The following is a 25,167-nucleotide window of genomic DNA, read 5'->3' as shown; positions in this document are numbered from 1 at the left end:
GAGCAGTGGCAGGAACCCACAAGAGTTTGCAATTATTAGTTTGAGAAAGCTAAATAATATATCATGAAATGATATATTTGAGTGATGGAGCTGACTTAAGGGGATTTATGAAGCCTGTTATTTCTGGGCTAAACAAAAATTCTCTTTTTGAGTTCTATTTCAGAAAAGGGCCCACCATACCTATGATTTCAGGGCTCTGGAAAAGATGTTCCTGATTCCCTAGATATCATCACTCAGTACCAAATATCACTTACAAAATACATCTAAAATTAAATATAGTGCATAGCCACTTGAAGTGTCTCAATAAACACATCACTTCCTGGTTCTGGCCAGACAGACCTTGGGTCCTATTAGCTGAATTGCTTGTAATTCTAGCAGGTTTTGACAGGTGAATGGGGAGAGGGCTTGTGGACTCAATTCTGAAAGTGAAAGGGGAATGAATGAGAAAGAGGGGATTGAGACTTGGGGTGGGGGTGGAAGGGTTGGAAGAGCTACAGCAGAAAGACACAGTTCTAGTGTCTCAGTATATTTTTCAGTTCTGGGGTTGTGGGCATTTTCTCTTCTACATCACTAGTAGCTCACATAGAGTGGCATTTTTTAAATGTTAGTGTATGAAGGAATTACTAGGGATGCTTATTAAAAATATGGATTCCTAGGCCTATTTCCAGAGATTCTGATTCTGTAGCAGCACTGTGGTGGGGTCTGTGGTTTTTATGGGAGTGTCTTAAGGCCATGGTGCCCTGGAACCTACAGGGAGCAAAGGGGCCATGAACTGGTTGGGGAAAATGACCAGGGGGCTTTTCTGGAAACCATACTTGCCCTGCATTCACATTTTTAAAAACAGAGTAAATGCTGATTGGGGGACCTGGTGAGATTATGCGGGTCTAAAGTCCCAAGCAACCACTTGATATGCCTACTCTGAGGGCATATTGAGAAACACTGTCAGAAAGTAAAGTGGGAGATGTCTTAGGTACACTGTCATTTTACAGAGTAAATGCCCAGAAAGGTTAAGTGACTTCATCAAGGTCACACGGCTAGTTATTGGCAGGTCTGAAACTGTAACCAAGTATTCTGTTCTCCATCCCCTTCCCCATTCACCATTCACTAAACAAACACCTGTTCCCTCTGGGATGAGGAGAGGGGGTGAGAGGAGGAAGTAATGAGAATTGGAAGGAGCTGGGCTCACAGTTCCAGAGAGTAGCACAACAAAAATTTTGCTCTAGTTGAAAATGGAGCTGGCATAAAGATAATTTTGGCTCAGAACTCAAATGGTCAACAATTGCTATTAAAATCGCTAATAGTTAATTTTCTAAAGGCAGATGTCCTTCCCAGACAACAAATATTCCAGCTGCAAGACTTTTTTCTTTTATTAATCCCAGGGAGGATACATCCTTTAAGGGAGTTTCAGATTTTTTTCCTAGCTCTTGGCTCTTGCGGGCGGGCAGTTGGTGGTGCCGGAGTGGACGCGAGCAGAGGCCGGGCGGCGGGACTGCGGCAGCGCGGGCGGCGCGCGCTGCGGGTGGGGGCACTGCAGCACCGCGGCCCTGGGGCAGCCGGGCAGTGGCCCGCTAGAGGGGGCGCTGTGGGCGCCGCCAAGCGTCCTTTTGTCAGCGCACTCGGCCAGGAGAGCTCTCATTTCCTCCCAGCCTCGTGCGGGAAATGGATTTAATTCTGACGGCAGGGCTGTAAGGGACGAGCGGGAACGAAAGCCTTTTGTCAAGGAGTAGCAGCCTCTGTCGTCTGTAATTACCACTGACGCGGAGAAGCTGCATTGCTGGTGGAATTCCAGGCAGCTCTGACAAGTGTGGGGCTGCAGGATGGGAAGAAAACATTGCTCTGCAGATTAGCTGGGTGCATTAAGCAGACACTCAAAAGACAACAACAACAACAACAACAACAAAGCAAAACAACAGCCCACAGTGGAAGACCAGGAATGGATAAGATGCCGTGCAGGAGGTAAGCCCGTCTTGGCAATGGGTATCATGGCTTTTGCCTTGGTTTTGTTTCTTTTAATGGAATTTGAGACCCCTACAGCATCCCTCCACCATGAGAGAGCTGGTTGGTCCAGATTGGTGAGCGTCTGCTAGTGTGGGTGTCTGCGATTCACCCTTCCCGGCGGCTGTGTGTTTCATGCCTAAAGGTTTCTGTTGACGATGTAACGTTGGAGGTTGTTTGGAAAGCGGGGCTAACTGGCGTTGGCCTCTGCATGAGGATGGTTGGATGCCCTCGCTCCGAGCGCCACGCCTGACAGGTGGGGCTTTCTTCTGGGGTCCGGGCTGGCGGGTGGCAAGCGTTGTTGCCTCGCGGGGGCCGCCCCTCCCTTCCCTTCCTGCTCAGCCGACGCCCTCCCGGGGAGCCGTGCGGGGTGCTCGGCGGGCTGGGCGCGTTCCCCCGGGCGTAGCTAAGGCTCGAGGCGGGGCATTGTGCCGCAGCTGCGGGGCCAGCAGGCGCGGTGTCGGTGTCGGCAGCCGCCTGCATTTGGAGCAGGGGAGCTGGCACGTGAGTGGGCCCCATTGGACTTGGATTTTTGTGCGACTCCACCACTTTGGAGGGATAAAAAGCCACTGCCCCCAAGAGGTCTTGCCAGTCTGTTCCTTCTCTCTTAGCTTCCATCTTCCCTCCCCTCTCTTTTTTCTGCCTTCCCTCTCCTCCCGCCTCCGGGTTGGAGGCCACCCTGGCTCGGGGAGGTGGGGGTGGAGTGGGGAGGATGGGGGAGCGTCTGCCAGTTTTGAAATCGCGACCACTGAGCTACCAGGTGTTGGGGGGTGGGGCGGGGCATACTGCTTTAGGATGCCGATCAGGCGCTCTGTCTAGCCTATTGTCTTGCTTTTTCTCCCCCTTCCTTTTCTTCTGTAATCTCCACCCCTTGCCAAAGAGAAAGAGAAAGACAGAAAGCCCCAGGAGAGAGAGAGAGGGAGACAGAAGGGAAGGGGGGGGGGGGGAAGCCCCAGCCCACACCCTATCAAATTCTTTTAAAAATTGTTATGTATCTGTGACACATGATTATTACCCATCTGTTTCTTTACACCCACTCTTCCCTCTTGCTGTTTGTCGTCTAAGGTTCAACTGACTCAAATGAGCCTTATAAATAATAGAAATCAAGTCTCAGTTTGTTAAATGGACATCTTGTGCTTCCTGACTAAGCCCCAAGGAGGGGTTGGTCTGATGCCCTGATGGGAGGAAGTGATTGGAGAGGGCAGACCCACCTCCTTTCACGCCTAGTGTGTGGGTCTAGTTGAGGTACATGGGATGCATGTTTAACTTGTGCAGCAAGGGGTGTCTTTGTTAAATGGATTTAAACATTGGATTTCATTTTTGAGAAATGAAAAATGGTCCACATATGAAGTGAAAGTACTTTAAAAGAGTGAGAGCAGAGCAGAAACTGAAGTTTCAGACTTGCAAGTCACTCCAGCCGCAAGCCTATGAATAGCACATGCTACAGACTTTACAAAGGGGTTTAGACTGTTGGATATTTGGATTATAGCATTCTACCTTCATTCTGTAAGGTGATCAGACTTTTGTCAGTGCATGTGGACCAAGATCATGCCCAGCCCTGCCTCCCTGTCTCTTCCTGCTGCTCATCTCCCCACCCCCAGTAGCAAACCTTTTATTATTATAATTTCAATATATTTTGGAGAACCACTAGAGATAAATCATTCCTTGATCCCAAATCCATACATTTTTGTGGCAAGCCATTTATTCTTTCTTGTCCAATTGCCTAGCCTTATTAGAAATCTGCCTGTTACATTCAGAATATACAACACTGCCTGAAATGATGCACTACATGTTGTTTCTAGGCTTGTGTTGAATTTGCCTTAAATGTTAGTAAGGTGCTGGAATTAGCAAATTACAGCTATTCTTAAGAGCCTACAGGTGATCAAATATGTTTGTTGGGAGAAAGTTTAGTGTTAAGGTTTTAAATATGTATATATATGTATATATATATATAAAAGACTTCAATAAATATATTTATCACAAGGACTTTAAGACCATTTACAGGGCTTCATAAATCATAGCAAGGGAGACTAACTTAGAAGTAAATGAGAAAGAAAAAACAAGACTAAGGGTAGAGGTATAAAATGGTATTAAGAATGAAGCTAATACAAAAATACAAGTGTGAGACCCTCTACACTTGCTAAGCGGGGAAATAAATCCAGCACTAAACTTTGGAGAATTTCATGGAAAAAGGGGGCCTGACTAATCCATGGTTCATATGTTCTATTTATTCATTGATTCATTCACTCATTTGTTCACTTAACAAACACTCAGGACTTACTATGTACCAGGCTCTGTGCAAGGTGCAGGGACAGACATGGTCTCTGCTCTGACAGCAGTTACAGATGATTGCAAGGAACTGACATTCATTAGAAAACCTTGTATATATAAGAATGTATAATTACAAATAGTGCTGAGAGCTGTGCAGAAAAAGCATGAAACAAAATGTCCCATATCTAGAACATAAAACACAGAAACTTGTTAAGAGAAGCACAACAATTCTTGATTCTAAGAGCAGAAAGGAACTTTTTGCAAATATTACAGTGTTTGGAATGATGTCTTCAATCATGTCCTTGTCAGCCACAAGGAGGTTTTCATACCGCTGTTTTTATAGTGTTCCTTGGTGTGCACTCATATTACTTCTTGGAGCTCTCAGACCCCTGGGGTTCTGAGAATATATACATTTTGAGGGATCTGTGTCTTTTCTAAAATTAGCAGTTTTACTTCAGTGATAATATTTTTGTAATGTTTATTATATATTTTGAGAGAGACAGAGCATGAGCAGAGGAAGGCAGAGAGCGCGAGAGAGACACCCAGAATCTGAAGCAGGCTTCAGGCTCTGAGCTGTCAGCACAGGGTCTGACATGGGGCTCGAACTCACGAACAATGAGATCATGAACTGAGCCAAAGTCGGACGCTTAACCGACTAAGCCACCCAGTTGCCTCTTCAGTGATAATCTTAACAATAAAAATGTGTTCTGGATTATCTTGATGGCAACCCCAAAACCCATGGTGGGGCCTGTGTTTGCCTCTGCATCTTCCTGTGTGAACCAGGGGCAGGCCTGGTAGCTCAGGTCATGAGGCAGCGAGGAGTTTAATTAGAGGCACATGGAGAGAAGGGTGAGCCCACATAGGGCACAGGCTTGTCAAACTCAAAGGAACAACTCCTGGGACCAGTGCTATATTGGCAAGGAATGATGCTCTCATGCTGGTTCCGCCCTCATATGGACTGGGCTGTAGCCATTTATTAGCAGCAGGTGTTGTAGTGAAAACACAATGACAGAGTTGCTGTTGCTGATTTCAGCAATAATTGGGTTAGATCTGTATGCAATACAGATTTAGTGACCTGTGATAACTACCTTATGTCCAAAACAATGAGACAGGTAACTAGGCATAATGATTGGGTGGAGCCAGACTGACTTCTAATTCGCTTTTCTACTTACTAGCTGTGAAACCTGGGCAAATAACTCAACCTCTCTGTTTCTCAGTTTCTTCTTTTGATAATATGGAGATAAATATGTGGTATTGATTTCATAGTGATATCACAAGGATTAGAGCTATTATGTGTGAAAGACTGGTAAAGTCTTCAGTAAAGTTCAATAAATGTTAGCAATTATTATTATCTTTATTAGTATAAAATGGCACCCACTTAGATGGGTGGTTTTTAGCAGAATTTTAAATTATGATACCTGATTATCTTAAAGTAGCAAACACATTTTTGAGGTTATCAATATTGTTTTGCACACATGCTTTAGGAGTTGTCTGCATTGGTATTGTTGAAGCCAGGATTCAGATAGTGGTAACATGTAGTAACTGGGCCTGAGACTAGATCTTTCTGTTAAGCCCCAAATGGTGTTTTAATCTTAGCAAAACAATATTATCTGTTGTATAAAGTTAATTTTATTAATTTGACATTTTAAAGTTTGATAATTACATGTGCTTGTAAATTGGCTTTGGTATTTTAGTTATATAACTAGCTATTAATGCCTAGGTGTTTAGAACTGGTCTTTATGTGTGCACATATTTAATAAAAGTGATGTAGGTCAACCCTGGGTCCATGGGAAATTTTTCTCTTCAAAAGAGATAATTGTTTAGTTTAAGCATTTTGCACTGTGTGCAAGGACACACCCAAGATTCTTGGAATAGAATTTTCACTCTCTAGAAGAGAGATTGCAGCCCTAATATTTGACTCTATATACCTTGACTGCCATAGTTTTAGCCTGAAATAATTTTAAGACAGTAATACCAAAAACTGCCTCTGTTTTCAACAACAACAACAGCAAAGTCCCCCAAACTCAAAGAGCACCTATGGAATGGCAAGCTTCCAGCAAAGATTCATCCAGGCCTATCTTCCATGGTAAACTACATGTGAGAGGTTTGCCAGTGTTATTGAATGAGGTGAAAAGAAAGTCTATTCTCTGTGCACTACAATGTTGGATTGTATAGATTAAAACAAGTTTATTGATTATATTCAAGTCTATTTTTATTTTTCTTTGTACCTAAGTGATCTGTCAAAGATTACAAGAAATATGTCAGTCTCCTACTATAATTGTGTTTTTGATAGCTTTCCTTTTGATGTATACATATCATAGACATATGCATGTATATTGTATTATGTTACACACAGGTTATATTTGATGCAGTATTACTTAGGGCCCTGATGGCTTTCCTGGGATGGGGGACATTTAGTGCTAAAACAAGGACATGCCAAGCAAAGGAAGACAGATCTATTTTAGTTGTAGAGAAGAGGGAGATAACAAACAGTGGGCCCAGATTCTTCAAGGACTCTCCAGAAGATATGGCAGAGATGGTGCCAGCCAACGTCAACCAGCCCATGATTCAATAAGGGGCACTCCCCAGAAAAAGGAATGTTCTCTCAGCTGAATCCTAGAATAATACTCAGGCTCAAAGCACCAAACCTGAGTGGGCTATGGTGTGTTCTGGGAGAGCGTGGGGGTATTAAAAGACTCCAAGAACTTTATCAGCACCTTCCACTTTGGGTATCTGGCCCCCCCAATCTTGATTTGTGCTGAGGGAGCCTCCAATTAAGTGGGGTTTTAACATAGCCAGCTTCAAGCCATATCAGTTCTAATCACCCCAACAGGTACAGCTGAAAATAAAGATAAATAAGTACATAAATAAATGTCATCTGGCCCAGCAGTAAATATCTCTAATGTACTTGGATGTCACCCCACAAGCAACCTGGGTAAGACCCAGAGGCTAGGGAATTTAGGATGTGGTTGCCAGAGAACAAATATCAGTGCTCCTTATGATATCTGGAATGGTCTTCCCTGAGCCAAGCCTTGAAGTGGATGAAAAAAACTTACCGAGCCAAGTAGCAAATGCCTCTGGCTTTTATGAGTGACAGCCCTAAGGATCATTTGACATCCTCTACCCCATGCACCCCCCCCACACACACACATGCAGACAGCTGATTGAACCAGGTGTGGACCTGTGAGGACTTGGGATCTCAGAGCTGGTGGCCATAATAGGCCAAATAAGAGAGAGAGTCAGGATGAGGAGGCCAAAAAAGAAAAAAAAAGAGAAAGAAGCCAAACTCAAAACAAAACAACAAACCAAAACAGACATGATGCAATGAAAGTGATAGGTCATCCCCCTACTTTCCACGCCAATTTAGAGAAGAAGCCACTTGGTTTTCCTGAGGTGGCCACAGTGATTCCAGTTCTAGTAGCTTCCATGAGGCCCAGCTAGATTTTGGTTCCTATGTTGATGAGGTTGCCTTCCATCTTGCCTGGGCTAGTTTGCTTGGGTTTGTGTTTATCAGCCACACTGCTCCTGGGTAGAACTTTGGGTTACTCCAGAGCCTCCCATTTGTCTTCCCTACATCCAACTTGAACTCCATCAATCCACAGTGATCTTGCTGAAACAAAGCAAATCTCAACATTACTTTCAGGATAAAGCCCAAACTCCTTGCTTAGATCTGCTTTACATCTTCTTCCTTCATACTCCACCTCCTAGGTAGGCTGACCAAGCATCTTTCTGGACATGCCCCTTCTCCATAGCTCCCCACCAGCTTCCACATCTTTCTCATCCTCTTTCCTCCACCTTACATGCCCCCCCCCACTTTGTAACTGGCAAGTTGCTTCTTTCAGAAAGCCAACCAAATAGACAAACTTCTAGCAAGCCTGATTAAGATAAAAACAAAATACTAGAAATGATATATGGAACAAAGCAGAGAATATTTGAAATCATAACACTATGCATTATTATATCCTAACGTGAAAATCTTGATGAAGTGGACATTTTCACAGAACATATGAGCCACCACTATTTCAGAAATCGAATGTCATGTTTCTGGATGGGAAGAGTTGATATTGCAAAGATGCCGTTTCTTCACAGATTCTGCCACATGGATGGCAGCCTTCCCAGTAACCAGAAGTGATGCAGATTTCTTCCTATTTTTCTATTCCTTTGATTATTTTCTGTGGAATTTTGAAAGGGTTACTTAACTGCATATACTCCTTTGCAAATCATTGTATTGAAGGGAAGGTCAATATGTGTGCATTTGAATGTCATTTATAAATTGTTTTTCTCGAAGAGCAAGTGAAGTTATTTAACTTTGAAATGCAAAGGGACTTTATGAAGACAGAATTTCACTTAACAAGGGACACGATTTTCAGCCCATATTTTATTATGAATTTCGTTATGTTTGCTTTCTTTACTCAGCATGGAGTCCATATAAGAATCTCTTGACTTTTGATTTTAAAAATTTATGGTGAAAAGATACTCGAAAAGTGAGGGCATGTACAGTTCTTTCTTCCTCTACTGTGTCAGATGGCAGAGCATCCATACTGATTATCTCAACAGTCCTTTATTTAGAATTTATTCGTCTTCCCTCTTAGCACCACATTTCTCTTAGATCTTTCCAACACCCTCATTTGTGTCCCAAATTAGCTACATCTGTTACCATAGTTATGCAGCTTAACCCATTCCATGCTTGTTCGTGCTGTGCTGTGCATGAGACTTCCTTTCTTGCGTTTCCATAAGTCGTACTGTTAGTTTTCTTTCTTCTTCTCCTTCCCCCCGCCTTTTAAACTGTTTTTAAGGCAATGCATATGCATAGTTAATAAATCAGACAGGACTGAAGGGCTTCTAACAGAAAGCAACAATCCCTGCCCCACCCCAAATCCTTATCTACATACCGGCAAACTGCTTTTAGCTGTGTTTCCCATTCTGCTGTAGTTCCCTCTGTATCTCAAAATAATATGCATACACTGCTGTTTCTGAATTTATCAACTTCAATCATCATCTAGTGATCTTCTGCCATGAAAGTCAAGGATGTAATTTATTTACATCATGCCTACATCTCCTCACTGTCTTTCTCTCGTCATTCCTGCTGCTCCAGACAATGCATTTATTAAAATCTGATTTTTCATTCCATGGACTATTGACTAGGTCATTTGACTCTCTACTGTGTATAACATAAGGCTATTACTGCCTCTTCTTGCCCTGCTTCCTCCTTCCCTCTAGCTTCCCTTTACTTTTGCATTATCAAAGTTGATAAAATATTCATTCTGTTCCATGGCCATAGTTGGTATCTATGATTTGTCTATGATTATGGTGATTCTAAAAGCTGAAAACTTTTAAACTGTTCATTAACTGGGTTGATATTGTTCACTGCACAGTAAGTAATATGCTAGGATTTCATATCCTTTTCAGGGGATATTCCAGGCTTTGGGCCCCTAGGTGGCAAACACTCACAGAGTGACCCTGGGGACACCATCACCACCACAGCTGCCCTGGTTCATCCCCTGTAGGGTGCAGTTTCTGTAAGACCCCTCCAGATCCCTCTGAGATACAGAGGGATCTATAGCTGAGCGCCTGGCCAGGGCCGTGTCCTGTGATTGAGCACAGGAGAAGCGGCTGGGGGGGGCCTGCTGCTCCACGGAGATGTGCAGTTTGCACCCCTTTATTCAGTCTCTTTTTTCTTCTTGCCCTTTATCATGCCTGCTATATCAGAGTATAGGACACCTTCAAGGCTCTGCCACAGATCATCTGCTTCCTTGGCTCCAGCATCCTCTGCCTGAAATTTGGGCTGAGGCTTCTTTTGCTTCAAACATTAGTCACCAGTTCTCCATCTGCTTTTTGTCCTCCAGAAAGTTGTTGAAATCTCTCCTCTGATAACCACCTGCTTTTACTCCGTCATTGTAGGGTTGTGCATTTTTATTCCCTTACGATCAATTTAATGGAGACTTAGGAGAGAGAGAGGAACATAGGGATAGGTGGGATTAGGCTTGCCATCTTGAATTAGAAGCCACGGTCATTAGTTTTCATCAAGCCATGCATGGTAACAATAGAATAAACTAGTGGCAATGACATGATTTAAATTCAAACTCTAGTGAAGTTTGCTCTTCTTTGTTGTGAAAATGACTTCAAATGTGTGCAGTACGTATCAGCTCAATTCCAGTATCTTCTCACATCTAGAATAGTGCAGAAATACGGAAACATCCTTCTACTCCACTCTAAGATGAATGACTCTTAGCTTATGTACAGTTCTAACAAGCTCAGTTGTTTCTATTCAGAAAAGGGCAAATGGCAAATTAGAAGGGTTTGGCTAATAGTCTAAAAGAGCTCGGGATAAAATGAGGGCTAAGAGAAGACAGAAGCTTCTCTAGGGACCCTGGGTTGTAGTTATTGCCCAGGTGCTAGAGAGATCATATGTCAGAGTTGCCAGTACTCGATTTAGATGCAGAAAGTAAGGAACTAACACAGAAAGTTAGTGAACTCACTAACAGTGTGCATCCTCTAGGGAAAGGGACTGCTAGCTTTTTTTTTTTTAAAACCTGGTTGAGAAGGAAGGATTTGTGGGTACCAAAGGTTCTTTGTTCAGAAAGTAAATCTGGAGTTATGATGCACAAGAAATTTCAGTTGCCTCTATGTTTCCATCGAATTTGGAAATTATTGCTTCATTTTTCAGCCTTAGCAATGATCATTGAGACAGAACAGTTTGGGGGCTCCTGCTTTATATATCTTAACTGTTAAAGTTACAAGCTGTGAAAACTGTTGCCAACTGTTTGAAGCCTGTACTTGTTATACTGAATATCTATCAAGATTAAGGATGTCAAAGAATTAAAATCTGCTTTTCAAAGTCTATTATATTTATGGATCAAATGATAACACCGTCTATGATTTATCTCAAAATCTTTTTTATTGGGAGATGAGTGGATTGGGATGGACTACAAATTGCTAATTGTTGAGGTTGGGTATAATCTGTTATCTAAACTGGCACTTTTTAGAGTGAACGGAGGTGCTATTAATAATCACACTGGAACAAGAGGCATGACCCAGACACTCAGGAAAATTGTAATCTACTCTGAAGCTAGGTGATGGGTACTTGGAGTTCATTATATAGAATGCTCTCTAATTTTGCATATTTTCACATTTTTCCCTAATTAAAAATGTCTACTGTTTTATACTCTTTGCTGTTTTATTAAGATTGGAGACTTTCAGGGGCGCCTGGGTGGCGCAGTCGGTTAAGCGTCCGACTTCAGCCAGGTCACGATCTCGCGGTCTGTGAGTTCGAGCCCCGCGTCGGGCTCTGGGCTGATGGCTCAGAGCCTGGAGCCTGTTTCCGATTCTGTGTCTCCCCCTCTCTCTGCCCCTCCCCCGTTCATGCTCTGTCTCTGTCCCAAAAATAAATAAACGTTGAAAAAAAAATTAAAAAAAAAAAGATTGGAGACTTTCATCTTAACCATGATGTTAAACATTAGTTAACTTCAAACACAAAATGAAAATAGCTAGAGAGTATTGTTAAAGGACAAATCTATTAATTTATAATAATGGGATAAAAATCCATAGATTCTGCAACTGGGACATCCAGGAAGCAATACTTAATTAAGTAGACAATGTTATAAAGCAGATCTCTAGCTTATTTATGCAAAGGAGCCTTGTTTCTATTGCTGAGTTGGGTTCATCAGGATTTTATGGATGGATGGGTGCATCCCCAGAAAGGTCAAGTCTGTTGGGAAATGAGGAGCAAAGCCAAGAAAGCAGCGTTTCTATTTGCAGAGCAAGTCCACATGCTGATCTATAACTACTTTGGTGTCTCTCCTATTTGAGGTTCTCCATTACTTTTTACCTGCTAAAATAGTCTTTCAGAGTTAGAGTTTGAGAAAGAAGGTCTCCAGTCTCATTTTGTAATTACCATGGTATGTCATCCCACAGTTTACTGGTATTTTTGCTTCTGTGCCTGTAAGGTGGTATGGCTGAGGTATGTGGATGAGGCAGCAAGGGTGGGCTCTTTCAGGATGAGTCATTTTGTTTCTGCCAATAAGAGGGCCCAGGTGGTTGTGGATTTGGGGTGAGGTCCTTTTGCCCTGTTCAAGGAGGGCTGAGATGAATGACTGCCCAACTCCCAGATGGTACCCTGACAGGAGTACGAGGCAAGGTAGTATATAAATATGGGCTTTTTCAAGGCTAGAGTGCTGCTTCTGTAGGATCAGAAACCAGTTCTGTAAAAATTATTTGTTCTGATGCTGTTTGTGTTGCTAGTATAATTTACATAATTTACTTTTGTGTTCCCTGTATTATGCAAAAGAAGGTGACTTTTTAATTTATTTGCTGTGCTTTTTAAAGTCAAGCTTATTGAGCTATAATAAACATCATATAGTACAATTCACTATTCTTAGATGTATTGTCCTATGAATTTTGACAAATATAGACATTCATGTAACAACCACCACAATCAAGATAGAATAAAGTTCCCATGTGCCCCTTTGTAGTAAATCTCCGCCATCCACCCATGGCCCTTGATAACCACCCATCTGGTTTTGCCTTATCCAGAATGTGCAATAAATGGGATCATGCAGTGTAGTCTTTTGTGTCCAACTTCTTTCACTTTGTATAATCTTTTCGAGATTAATCCATGTTGTTACAAATATTAACAGTTTATTTCTTTTGATTGCTGCGTAATATTTCTTTGGATGGCTATACCAGTTTCTTTAGCTATCTACCCGTTAAAAGACATTTGGGTTGTTTCCAGTTTTTGATGATTATGAATAAAGCCACTGTACATATTGCCTTACGGATTTTTGTGTATTTCCATTCTTTCGGGTAAATAAGTACCTAGGAGTGGGATTGCATCGTAGTATGGTAAGTGTATTCTTAACTTTATAAGAAACTGCCAAACTGGTTCTAAAATGTACCCCATTTTGCATCCCCACCAGCAATGTATGAGTTCTAGTTGCTCTAAACTTGGTATTGCTAGTTTGTTTTTTTAAATTCTAGCTATTATGATAGATATGGGTAGTATCTTATTGTGGTGTTAATTTGCATTTCCTTAATGTCAATGACTCCGAGCATCTTTTCATGTGCTTGAATGCCACAGTATCTTTTTGGTTGTTTCTTGTCTTTTAAATGTCTGCAAGTTTCTGCCATTCTAACAAACAGGGGAAGGGATATTTCTTTAGTCTCATAGGGGGAGCAGAAGCATAACGGGGGTGGGGAGGAGCCATATGGGGGGATGTAGGGAGAGTTGCCTAAGAGGAAGGTAATATGGAAGGGCTGGAGGGGGTGAAGTCAGGAGCTAGGGTATCTCATCCTTCCCTCCTACCCAGGCTGCTTCTTGAGCTCTTCCCTGGAGGATTTTGTGGTTTACATTATAAGGAACTACCCCCTTAGGAAGTGATGGAGGAAAGGAGGAAAACAGCTATGATATTGATCCATTTTTTTTTTATCCAAGTACTGGTCTTTATACATTTAGTTCAGTAAATATTTCTTTAAAATAGATGTTTGGCCCGGATCACCCCTTCTGTTAATTTTTGGGCAGAAGGGAAAGGAGAGTTACATAAACGTTCAAGAAAATGTATTTAAATTTGATTGATATAGGGACTCAAAGAGATATTTGTATACCCATGTTCATAGCAGCATTTTCACAATAGCTAAAACACAGAAGCAACTCAAGTGGCCATAAATGGATGAATGGACAAGGAAAACATGGTGTGTGTGTATATCTATATATCTATATATCTATGTCTATATCTATCTATCTATCTATATATGTATATATGGAAATTCTGACATATCCTGTAATAAGGATGAACCTTGAGGATATCACTAAATGAAATAAGCCAGTCGCAGGAAGACAAATACAGTATGATTTCACTTATATGAGGTACTTAGAGTAGTCAAAATCATAGAAACAGAAAGTAACATGGTGGTAGCCAGGGTCTGGGGTGGGGGAAATTTTCTAATGCCTTAATGTTTAATGGGTATAGAGTTCCAGTTTTACAAGATGAAAAGAGATCTAGAGATGTGATGGTTACACAACATTATGAATGGATGGTACACTTAAAAATGATTAAGATGGTTGGGGCACCTGGGTGGCTCAGTGGGTTAAGTGTCTGACTTCAGCTCAAGTCATGATCTCACAGTTTGTGAGTTCAAGCCCCGTGTCGGGCTCTGTGCTGACAGCTCAGAGCTTGGAGCCTGCTTTAAATTCTGTGTCTCCCTCTCTCTCTGTCATTCCCCAACTCACTGTCTCTCTCTGTCTCTCAAAAAAGGAATAAATGTTCAAAAAAAATTTTTTAAATGGTTGAGATAATAAATTTTATGCTATGTACGTTTTATAGCAATAAAAATGTTTAATGTGATTGAGGTATATTAGCAACAATGAATAATTTATCACAGTAGTAGGTAAATTTATTATGGTTTGACTATGAGTATCAATTAGTCAGTTGACAAGTGTTTACTTAACACCCTCTATGTCCATCTACTGTTCCAAGTGCTGGGCATGCCTCTGTGAACTAGGAGATTATACTCTAGTAAGAGAGAAGAGGCCAATGTGGGTATTTGAGGAGAGGTGAGAAAGTAGGAAACAATCTCCTTGAAGAGTCTACACCAAGGAAGGGCAGACTGTTTGGTAATATTTAGAAATAATTTGAAAGGTGTAGAGAGAGTTTTGAAATAAGTCTAGTATGCACAGCTGTGTGCAAAGGTCAACTATTCAAATGTATACTGGAAGCAAGGCCTTGTAGCATTTGACCAAAGGTAGGGCTCTTTGAGGTGAGAACAGCGGAGGAGAATGGAAAAGAGGAATTTGAGGTATTTTTGCAAGGGGATTATTACCTAGTGGAACTAGTTAATGTAAGCAAGATAAGGAAGGATGTGAAGAGTGGAGTTTGAGGCTAGATAGTGAAAAAATGAGCAGAAGTTCACAGAGACATTGGAGAATCAGAGTAGATGGGCTAGAAGGAGATGGTTAAGGAGGAGGATGTAAAATCCAGATGTTGGAAATGGTGCACTTATTGGTGGCAGCAAGATCTAGGGTATATAACCATGGGAGTGGATGACTGAGACTGGGGTAGAAGGAAACATGGCTGGCTGAGAGGCTAAGGAAATGTGAGGCTGGGTGTTGGGTGTATCACCGCATGGGAATGAATGTTGAAGTCATCAGGAATCAGAAGGCCTAGTGACCCAGGGGAAGATGGTGAAGTCATCCGTGAGTGAAGGGAATGACCAAGAAATAGTGATGGAGGATAGCCACAGGGGGCTGATGGGAAGTCTGTCCAGTTGGGAGCCGTGGGCTTCCAAATAGAAGGAAGTGGCCGTAGGTCATACAGAGGCTATCTACACTGTGCCAAGGCCCTGGGTATGTGGGATGTGTGCTGTGAGAGAACAGTGAGCTCAGAGGAGAGTGAGCCTTTGGATTTTTTATTTTTGGATCACAGAAATGGGCTTCATGTAGCTGGATTAGGGAATCCTGCAAAGAATTATGGGATTGTTCAATGAGCTTGGCTTCCAAGGAGGAAGGAAGGTAACCAAGGAGGCATTAGTGACTTTGGGCTTGTTCAAAACTCAATTAAAGGCAATTAACAGTATATGGTGTTGTTTATGAAAGTGCTAGTCTCATGAGAGATCTCCTAGTAGTTCTTGGGGCATTGTGAGAAGAGAAGGAAAACTTCCTTTCTTGAAACATCTTGTGTTTTCATGTCATTAATTCCTGCATTCTCCCCCAGCCATGCATCTCATGGAGGGGACAGAAGGCTTCTGTCCTTCCATATCACCATCTTCCTGTGGCTCTGAGATGACTCTCTTGTCTAGCCTTGCTCTGCTGATGGTGACCTTTAACATAATAAACTGCCACAGGAAAAATAAGGATTGACGGAGAAGATGTACTTTTTCATAATTCATGCTTACACATTAGAACAGGACATTTGGGGGGGCGGGGAATGAAGCATGTTATAGGAAAGTGTGGGTTTTCTTCAATGCCTGGCCAAAAATCTCAAAAAAGTACTCTGTACTACGTGGTAATCCTGAGACATTCACTTTCCCACTCTCCAAAATGAGTATTTCACTCCTCTTTTAAAAAAAATATCCTCTCCTCCCACTCCCACACATCTTGCTAGGTGCCTCCAATTTCATTGAAAGAGCAATGAACTGAGTGGTCCTGCTTTTATTAGGCACCATCCTTTCTCTGGGATCTGGGCCCCCTTTCCTCGTACCTTCTCAAAACCACCACTCCAGCAATTGGTCATTCTTTTTTCTGCATTGTCAGCTCCTCCCTACCCCCCCCCCCCCCACCTTTCAACATCCCCATTGGCATTCAGGCATGCTCTAGTATCTCCTACCTAAGTATCCCTGCTACTACCCCATTTCTCTCTTTATATTCTCAGCAAAACTCCTTGCAAGAACTGCCTTGTTCACTGCCTCACTTTCTCTTCCCCACTGTCTACACATGGGCTTTTGTCCCCTCTCTGCTACTGAGGCTGCTCTTGTCAAGGTCATTAGTGACCTCCTTATTGCCAAGTCTAATGGTCTCTTCTCTATTCTTATCTTACTGACCTATCAGCAGCTGTCAACACAGTGGACCTCTTCTTGAAACATTTTGTTGTCTGACTTTCTGGTACCCTTCACTCTCCTGGCCTTCCCTTGCCTCACTGGCTGTTTCTCTTTCTTCCTCTGTGGAGTTCCATTTACCTCTACTAGACCTCTGAATGTGGGAGAGTCCCATGACTCTACCCTGGGCCCCCTATTCTCGCTTCCCCCCGGGGAGCTTTTCCAGGCCTTAGCTTTAGGTTCTGGTCTAAAGCTACATCTGGTCTTTTTTTTCTGAGAACTCTAGCTTAGTGCTACTTAGTCTTTATTGTGCATACAGATCACTTGGGAATCTTGTTAAAATGCACACTCTGATTCCAGTGATCTGAGGTAGGACTTAAGATTCTGTATTTCCAACAAGTTCCTGGGTGATGCTGAGGCTGTTGGTCTTGGGATCTTATTTTGAATGGTGCTGAGCAGTGAGGCTACAGACTTGTATTCCCAACTGCCTCCTTGACGTTTCTACATGGACGTCTTACAGGTAACTCAGATCAAGCCAAACAACCCTAGCAGAGTCTTAATTTCTTTCCTCAAACCCACTTTTTTCTGTATTACATTATCTTCCCAGTTGTTCATACCAAAAATCTTGGAATTTTTCTTGGTTTCTCTATTTTCTTCACTTTCCCATCCAATCTATCAGCAAATTCAATTGGCTTAATTCTCTAAAACATATCCCAAATCTTTCACTTGGCTCCACCATAATAGTAGTAGCTAAAATTTATTGAGTACTTTCTACATATCAGGCTGTGTTAATGATTTGTTATAGACTGAATGTTAATGTCTCTCCAGAATTCATATATTGAAATCTAATCCCTAATACAATGGTATTTGGAGGTGGTGCCTTTGGAGATGATTAAGTCATGAGGGCTCTGCAATAATGAGATTAATGACATTATAAAAGAGATCTCAGAGGGGTGCCTGGGTGGCTCAGTTGGTTAAGCATCTGACTTTGGCTCGGTCATGATCTCATGATTCATGGGTTCAGGTCCCGCTTCGGGCTCTGTGCTGACAGCATGGAACCTGGAGCCTGCTTCAGATTCTGTGTCTCCCTCTCTCTCTGCCCCTCCCCTACTCGTTCTCTCTCTCCCTCCCTCTCTCTCTCTCTCTTTCTCTCTCTCTCTCTCAAAAATGAACATTAAAAAAAAAATAAATAAAAGAGACCTCAGAGATCTCCCTTGCCCCTTCTGCTATGTGAGGACAGTGAGAAGACAGTGGTCTATAAACTGGAAAGCAGGCTCTCACCAGACACCAAATCTGCTGGTGCCTTGATCTTGGACTTCCCAGCCTCCAGAACTGTGAGAAATAAATTTCTGTTGTTTATAAGTTACCCAGCCTATAGTATTTTGTTATGGCAGCTTGGGCTAAGACAGTGCTGTGTTTTTGTATTTATTATTAAAACTCTAATTGCAACAATTGTATAAGGTCAAGTATTATTAATCTCATTATTTAGATGAGGAAAACTTATTTCTAGGTAATGCTACATAGATGAACAGTTTAAAAACCCAATTTACTCTTTTGGTTTATTTTTCTCCTTTGTTGTAAATATGGTTGTCAATAGGGCTATTGATATACTTAGAGAATTATGGAGATGTTATTTTAAGGTTTTGTGTCCTTGCTAAGCACAAATTATATTGCAAATGTCCATAAGTCAACGTCCAATTCTGTGCATCTTCCAGAATTTATAGTCTCTTTTGCATTCTCAAACCATTTTTGGCAAGGACTATATGCATTTAAAATGCTAAAAATATTTGTGTCTGATAATTATAATATTGTGATGCACCTTACAAAGACATTGTGTCTTGTGCATCCTTGTGCAAAGCAGGGATTCTTTATTTTCACCCCTGAATTTCTGGTAACCTATAGGATACATTGACAACACAACCTTCAAGCTCCAAGATGTATTCCTTTCCTAAGCTTACTCTGTGTTGGTCAGTTTCAAGAGTATTGCGCTGTGTTGTTTTTCACCTTTACAACCTATGATGACAAGTAGCTGGGGTTCAGGAAAAAGCAGCCTACATGGTCTGCTAGACCATGGTCTTATAGATGGAAAGTAGTGCATATGAAGAAAGTCTCAAGAATGTGGGGTTGTTTAGACTGAAGAGTAGGTTGAGCTCTTTGCTACACTGTTAATGTTAAAGGAAATTCTTAGTAAACTTGTTGGTAAAATAAAGACATCTTTTGTAATGGGAGTAATTTACTTAGCTTTATTTTTTTATCATTTTTTATAAGTTTATTTGAGAGGGAGAGAGCAGGGGAGGGTCAGAGAGAGACGAGGAGAGAGAATCCCAAGCAGGCCTCATACTGTCAGTGCAGAGACCAACGCGGAGCTTGAACTCATGCACCGTGAGATCATGACCTGAGCTGAAGTCAAGAGTTGGGTGCTTAACTGACTGAGCTACTGAGGTGCCCCAATTTAGTTAGCTTTGTAAGTGTGAGTTTCTCTTGAGGGTGGGAAAAGGAGATACACAGTCATCATTATCCTGGTAATTAGTATTACGCCTTTCTCTAGACAACCAGTCCTCTCTAAGAACGTCCAATATGCCAAGGCAAACATTACACCAAGCACAACACTTCAGTCTTTTCTCTTGCTCAGTTATAATATCCTAGGAAGTAATATTCTTGCATATAAATGAACTCAGGAAAGCTCTAAAAGGAGCCCCAACCATTAGCAAGGGGCTGCAATTCTTTATTTCTGAGAAACATGCATCAGATGTTCCTATATATGAGAAATGCTCCCACTGGAATTCTGGCATGTCAAAGCAGAAGGAGCCATGCAGACCCTCCAGTCCACCCTTGGAGTTCTAGAGAACACACAGATGAAACCGAGAGAAGACAAGACTCTGACCCAAGGTGAGGCCATAATTACTGGCAAATCCAGGGTTGCTGAAAAGTTGCTCTTCAGGATTTTCTGTCCATCCGTCCTCCCTCCCTTCAAAAAAAAAATTGTATTAGAAGCATTCATAATGTCAACAAAATAGCTACAACTTTTTTTTTTTTTTTTTTTGCAATTACAGAGTGGTACTCAGTTAATACAACAACAGTTTTTTAATGTTTATTTTTGAGAGCTAAAGAGAGAACAGGGGAGGGGCAGAGACAGAAGGAGACACAGAATCTGAAGCAGGCTCCAGGCTCTGACCTGTTAGCATAGAGCCCAACGCAGGGATGGAACCCATGAACCATGAGATCATGACCTGAGCTGATGTCAGACACTTAACCAACTGAGCCACTCAGGCGCCCCAAGAACAACAATTATTTTGTATAAACTGCATCAGAGACCACTGAAGATGAACCAGCTACCATCGCCATATATAACTAATTAGTGCTATGCACCAACAGGAACCTGCTTTAAATTTCCATGCCAGTTTACAACCCCCATACCAACCAGGCAAAGTTAGTGGCTATTGAAGATACCACCAGGATAGGTCTACCTGAAGACACATTCGGTAGTGTGTTAACTATACAAAAAAAAAAAAAAAAAAAGACCCTGTACAGTTTAAAAACAAATATTACACAGTCTTACATTTCAGTTTTTTTCTTTAAAAGGAGTGAGCTGTGTACAGGAAGGGGGAGGGGTTAAATGTTTTATAGACCAGAACAAAAAACTACGCTAGGATGAACTTGTTCATCTTCTTCATCTTCCTCTCTTATCTTCCTTGTCTTCCATCTTTTTCTTGCTTTTTTCAACCCTGACGACTCCCTTTTTTGCTGTGTCAGGCTTTCCTTTGGCTCAGTATGCAGCAATAGTCTTTTTATATTTTTCCTTCAGCTTTTTCATAAGGATGCGTGTTCTCTGCAGCCGCGTGATTCCATACCTCTCCAGTTTCTTTGTGGCATCACCAACGGATAGGCCAGGATATTCTCCTTTGGTTTTTGGGTGATACTCAGAACCAAACAAGAAAAAGGCCGAAGGAGGCTTCTTAGGTGCATTGGGATCCTTGAACTTCTTTTTTGTTTCTTCTTTAGAGGGGGATGTAAGTTTTCATTTACTCGTTTATAACGGGCTTTGTCTGCCTTTACCAGGTCTTCACATTTTCCTTTCTTTTGAGCACATGGGCCTCCACCTCTCTGAGCACTCCTTAGAAAATTCTGAGCTGACTGAAGCATCTAGGTGATTCTTCCTGGCTCCTCTCTGCAAGTTTGCATATGATGACATTTTGCCTCTGGGCTTCTTAGGATCTCCTTTGCCCATGTTTAATTATTTTCCTCAATGTGGCAGAGCCGCCCAGTGCCTGTCTGGCTCTCACTTGCCCCAGTGCTGCCTCTGTGGAGCTTAGGGTACTGCGGTGGCTGTCCAGGACCTTTCTTTCTAAATGTCAGCTTCTCCCTTTTTTAATGTTACAGTTTTCAAGATCCTATTTGGTTTCAAGGGAAAAAGACAGGAAGAATGTAAGTTCCTTGTAAGAATCTTAAATATGGTAGAGGAGACGGGTGGGGCTGAGACAGGCCTCCACCCATGTTGACGCTTCATCCTCATCCTGGACACAGGGACAAATTTACAATGATTTAAACTTTATTACAATTACAGCATCACAAAGCATATTAGTTCCCTAGGGCTGCCTTAACAAAGTACTACACACTGGATGGCTTACAACTGTAGATGTATTTGTTCATAGTTCTGGAGGGTAGATGTCTGGAATCAAGGTTTCCATTGGGCCGTGCTCCCTCTGGAGGCTGTAAAGGAAGAATCCTTCCTTGCCTGTTCCTGACTTCTGGTGGTTAGCAGCAGTCTTTGGTATCCTTGGCTTGCAGCCACATGACTCCAGTCTCTGCCCCCATCATCACATAGGCTTCTCCTCTGTGCCTGTGTGTCCTCTGTGTTTCTTTATACCCAAATCTCCCTCTCCTTATAAAGTCCCCCATCGTTGGATTTAGGGCCCATCCTAATCCACTATGAATTATTCTTAATTTTCTACAAATACCCTATTGCTAAATAAGGTCACGTTCACAGGTTCTAGGGAGACATGAATTTCAGGGAGATAACTATTCAACCCAGTATGCAAAGTTACAATGTTTTATGTTTTAACTTTTTCTAAGAATTTATATTTGTATTGCTCTAGAAAGGCATGTTTTTTCTTAGTTCAGGAGAGAGAGAGAAATGCACCTGAAACACTGCTTTCCAATGTATATCTGGTAAAACACTATTCTCAAGAAATGTAACATGAAATAAAAGTTTCCATAGTCAAGAGAATTTGAGGACCCTGTATTCTACCCCCTCTTGAAGCATCATCAGGTACCTAGGACAGAAAATGTTGAGAAAGGTCCTGTAACAAGCACCTGTGTTTATCCTTCCAATTTCAAAGTGATATTGGACAGGAAACACTTCTGTCTGTGTGTCTATATTGATTAAGGGTTGCCTCCACTTCATGAAACAGAAACCCAACCACAGTAGCTTAATCCAATAGGGATTTATTCCCTTACCTAGAAAGTTCCAAAGTCAGAGTCTGGGATTTACACAGTAGCTCATTATGGCACCAGTAGACTGGGCTCCTTCTATCTCTCTGCTCTGATGTATTCAGTGGGATTCTTTCTCTTGAAAGTTTGCAAACCAGATACTCCATTTCTTATCTCTCAACTACCTTCTATTCAGAGAGGAGGAGGAAGTGGTGAGGGAGAAGGAGTAGCATTTCTATCAGGAAATTAGAGTTTCCAAAAAATTCCCAGCAGATTTATACTTGCACGTTATTGACTAGGACTGTATCATGTGGTTGCTTCTAGCTTCAGGGAATGCTGAGAAATGTAGATTTTGGTTTTTTTTAATAAAGTTTATTTTTAAGAGAGAAAGAGAGTGGGGAAGGGGGAGAGAGAGAGAGAGAGAGAGAGAGAGAGAGAGAGAGAGCGAGCGCCAAATAGGCTCCACACTGGCAGCTCAGAGCCTGATGTGGGGCTTGAACTCATGAACCATGAGATCCTGACCTGAGCCGAAACCAAGAGTCGGCCACCTAACTGACTGAGCCACTCAGGTGCCCCAGAAACACAGGTTTTTTATTGGACACATTGTATGTTGGACAAAATTGAGATTCTGTTAGGAAGGAAGAAAGGGAGGTGATATTGTCTAGGCAGCTGCCCATGACTGCCACATACACAATTTCCTATGGCGTTAGTGACGAAGAGATCACCCTTGTTAAAAATGTGTCCACATGATAGAATGTTTTCTGTAGAGTTCCAGGGTTTTTGCACCAGCCTCCAAGTTTAATCCTACCAAACATTTTAGCTCAGTTCAACCAAAGAAGTTTGAAGTGCTCATACTTGTATGGCTCAATGCTACCCTAAGTGCCTTTTAAATTATTTAATGGCTTGATATGTGCTTACATTCCTAAGCTAATTTCATCTTCTTTAATGTGCTCTAATGGTATTTGGAGCTTCCCTCCCTATGACCCCAAATCCCTTAAATATATAGCTGCCAGGTTTAGAGTAATAGAGTAATACATTAGGAATGCATTGTGGAAGCATCGCTGTTTCTTCTGGTCAACATTTAAAGCAGTGAAGAGAGAGGCTCCCACCTTCTCAGAGACAATGGATGCTGCCTTGTGACTTAGGAGAGCCTTGTCAATGACAGAGTCCTCAATGATCACTGTTGTGGTCACATATTCAAATCACCAGTGGATCTAGAACGCATTCCTCCATTCCCAGGTAGGACCTGCAAAGAAGAGCCTACTAGGAGAAGGAGCCAAAAGGGGCTCATTCTGTCTTTGGTTCTCCCCTTTTACTTTGTGTGATCAGGGAAAGCACACAGGCCAGGGGAAAGAAAGCTCATTAGTGCAGCATAGCCTAGCTTAGCCTGAAGAACACAGCAGACAATAATGTCAAAGAGAAAGATCCAGAGACATAAACAGATTCCAAAAAAGGTTTCCTTTTGATCTCTGAATATATGACATTTTTAAAAAATGTTTATTTATTTTAAGAGAGAGAGAGAGAGCAGGAGAGGGGCAGAGAGAGAATCCCAAACAGGTTCCGTGCTCTCAGCACAGAGCCTGATGCAGGGCTTGAACCCATAGACCATGAGATCATGACCTGAGCCGAAATCAAGAGTCAGATGCTTGAACGACAGAGCCACCCAGGCACCCCAAATATGTGACGTTTCTAATCTTACTTCTGGAGATAGGTGAGGAGGAGGAAAGGACCCACAGGATAAAGCAATCAGGTCATCAAACCTGAGAATAGGAATGTGCTTTGCAAGTGAGTGCTTAGTGGCCTGGGGAAAACAATCATGGAAACTGAGCTATTCTCCATTCTCTGCTATGTATATAAGGTCTTTTCCTTCATTCTGGGTGCAGGTAATCAACCTGGGATGTCAAAACACCTGTTTTTCCTTTCAGCAAAAACATGTCAAGATTTCTTTTATTTATTTATTTATTTTTTATTTATTTATTTATTTATTTTTTTAACATTTATTTATTTTTGAGACAGAGAGAGACAGAGCATGAACGGGGGAGGGGCAGAGAGAGAGGGAGACACAGAATCGGAAGCAGGCTCCAGGCTCTGAGCCATCAGCCCAGAGCCCGACGCAGGGCTCGAAATCACGGACCGCGAGATCGTGACCTGAGCTGAAGTCGGACGCTCAATCGACTGAGCCACCCAGGCGCCCCATCATGTCAAGATTTCTTAAAAACCTTTAAAACATTATGCCATTCTATGTTTCTTTTTCTAAATTTTTAAAAACATTTTTATTTATTTTTGAGAGAGAGAGACAGAGTGCAAGTGGAGGAGGGGCAGAGAGAGAGGGAGACACAATCTGAAGCAGGCTCCGGGCTCTGAGCTGTCAGCACAGAGCCCAACGCGGGGCTCTCACCCACCAACCATGAGATCATGACCTGAGTTGAAATTAGACACTTAACCGAGTCCTCCAGGTGTCCCACTCTTATACATTTCTTAAAAAAACACAGATTACACTGGCCTCATATCCAAAGGCAGCAGCTGAAAGGAACAAATGCTCCTATATGATTTTGGTAGTTGACATACTATAAAGAAAAAATTTTTCCAATTTCTAATCCCCCTAGTACAAGGGAAACCGTTTGTTTATCACAGAATGGTGTTTCAGAAAGGGCACTTGAAAATTGTAAGGGGTTCCCAAGCCACTGACCCAAAGATACTGTCCCTGGAACACAAAATATTGTACAGAAGGTATAAGGAGAAGGGTAATAATGTAGCAGAAGCCAGGATGAGTTTCTCTTGCCTGAGTGACTATGTGGCATAGTGGGTGAGCACGTGCCCTACAGCATTGGATTGTATCTTGAGACTTGGTTTCCTTGTTCGAATCCCTTGTTAAGCTCTTAGTTCTGGAGTGCAGGAACCATTTGCTAAACATTTTTTTTTGTAGTATTAGGTTTTGTTAACACA

General features: G+C 42.0%; 1 protein-coding gene and 1 pseudogene across 1 annotated transcript in view; one reads left to right on the top strand and one right to left on the bottom strand.

The window, feature by feature from the left end:
• FIGLA (folliculogenesis specific bHLH transcription factor) overlaps nt 1–25,167 on the top strand; it is a 78,727-nt gene that overhangs the window by 20,081 nt on the left and 33,479 nt on the right. The gene's annotated exons all lie outside the window — the stretch shown is intronic.
• LOC101095410 lies at nt 1,418–21,019 on the bottom strand (annotated as a pseudogene).

Source organism: Felis catus, chromosome A3, assembly GCF_018350175.1.
Source record: "Felis catus isolate Fca126 chromosome A3, F.catus_Fca126_mat1.0, whole genome shotgun sequence".
Classification (NCBI taxonomy): Eukaryota; Metazoa; Chordata; class Mammalia; order Carnivora; family Felidae; genus Felis; species Felis catus.
The sequence above is the reverse complement of the archived record's forward strand: the minus strand, read 5'-3'. Positions and strand labels throughout refer to the sequence as shown.